This window comes from Octodon degus, unplaced genomic scaffold, assembly GCF_000260255.1.
Source record: "Octodon degus isolate 3935 unplaced genomic scaffold, OctDeg1.0 scaffold00103, whole genome shotgun sequence".
Lineage (NCBI taxonomy): Eukaryota > Metazoa > Chordata > Mammalia > Rodentia > Octodontidae > Octodon > Octodon degus.
The window spans coordinates 6,059,169-6,061,553 of NW_004524679.1; positions in this window are offsets into that span (position 1 = coordinate 6,059,169).

Consider the following 2,385-nt stretch of genomic DNA (forward strand, 5'->3'; position numbering starts at 1 on the left):
CTTTCAAATTTGATGGAAAGTGAAAAACTCCCATGATGTAGAACAACTAAAGAATTTCACAGTGAGAAAGGCAATCCTACACACGCTCCTGAAAGACATTCTAGAGAGGGACCCAAATGATCAGAACTCCATGAATGAGATCAGAAGAAACCAACTAAACAGGGCAAATAATTAAACAAAGAAGATAAAGGAGTAAACGACAACAGGTAAATAACATGTCATTCGAAGGTCAATACATCTCTATAAACATCAATGCAAATGAACTCAATTCATCAATTAAGGGAAATAGACTGGCACAGCGGATTAGGAAACAAAATCCAACAATATGTTGTATACAAGAAACACATTTAACTCATAAAGACATTCATAGGCTGAAAGTCAAAGGATGGAACAAAATATTGCATGCCCCAGCACCTCAGAAAAAAGCAGAGGTAGCAATCCTATTCCCAGTCTCTACTTCAAACTAACTATGATCATTGAAATAAAGAAGGCCACTATATACTGGTTAGGGGAAAAATTCAAGAGGAAGAGGTAACACTCATAAATATGTATGCACTAAACACGGCAGCACCCAACTATATAAAACAAATCTTAATGGACATGAAAAATATAATATCCAATACCACAATTTTAACAGGAGACCTTAACACACCCTTATCTCCAAAAGATAGGTCAACCAGACAAAAAATTAGCAAAGAAATAGTAGAACTCAACCAGATCTTGAAACAAATGGACTTGGTGGGCATATACAGAGTGTTCCACCCAATCAAACCTGAATACACATTTTTCTCAAGTGCACAAGGCTCATTTTCTAAAATAGACTACATACTGGTCCATAGGTCATGCTTAAGTATATGCAAGAAAACAAAAATTATCCCTTGCATATTATCTGACCACAGTGCAATTAAAGTGGAAATAAATAACAAAAGAAACCAGAAAAAAAAAACCCGAAATACTTGGAAATTAAATGACACCCTACTCAGCAACCAATGGGTCACAGATGAAATTAAACAAGAAATTCAACAATATCTACAATTCAATGAAAATTCAAGCACAACTTATCAGAATTAATGGGATACAAAGAAAGCAGTTTTCAGAGGGAAACTCATAGCTGTGAATTCACACATTAGGAAAACAGAATGGGAACAAATAAATACAGTAATGCTGCATGTTCAACAACTTGAAAAGGAAGAGCCCAAATATGGGAATAAATCATAAAGATTAGAGCAGAAATTTATTCAACTGAGATGAAGAAAACAGTTCAAACAATTAACAAAGCAAAAATCTGGTGCTTTGAAAGATTAAATAAAATGGATAAGCCCTAGCTAACCTCATCAAAAAGAGAAAACAAAAAATTCAAATACAAGCAAAAAGGAATGAAAAGGGTGCAATTACCACAGACCTGGTGAAAATTTTGAAGACTATCAATAGGTACTTTGACTATCTATACTCTCGCAGAATAGAAGACAAAGACATAATGGACACACACCTAGAAAGGTACAAAATACCACAACTGAGTACAGAAGATATAACCACTCTCAATAGCTCAACACCAGCCAATGAAATACGAGATGTAATAAAAAACCTACCAACAAAGAAAAGTACGGGGTCAGATGGATTTACAGCTAATTTCCACAAGAAATTTACAGAATATTTAGTCTCTGTACTACTCAAACTCTTCAATGAAACTGAAAAGGAAATAATCCTCCCAAAATCATTCCTGGAGGCATGTATTATACTGATACCAAAACCGGGGAAAGATGCAACTAAGAAAGAGAACTACAAGCCAATCTCCCTCATGAACCTAGATATGAAAATCCTCAATAAAATCCAAGCAAATATAATACAGCAAATCAGCAAGAGGGTCATACACCATGATGAGCTAGAATTCATCCCAGAGATACAAGGATGTTACAATATTTGAAAATCTATAAATGTAATACACTATATGAATAGGGCAAAAACAAAAAAACCACATGATCATCTCCATTGATGCAGAAAAGGGTTTTGACAAAGTCCAACACACATTCATGCTTAAAGTCCTACATAAAATTGGAATAGACGGCCCCTACTTTAATCTGGTAAAAGCCATTAATGAAAATCCAACGGCTAACATAATTGTAAAGAGGGAAAAACTGAAATCTTTTACTCTCAGTTATGGTATAAGAAAAAGATGACCTCTATCACCACTCCTATTCAATATAGTTCTGGAATCATTATCTACAGAAAATAGATAAGACAAAGAAATAAATGGAATAAAAATAGGTAAAGAAGAAGTTAAATTATCATTATTTGCGGATGACTTGCTAATTTACTTTGAAGACACAAAAACTCCACCAAGATGCTACTAGAATTAATACAGAATTCAGTAGCATAGCAGGTTAT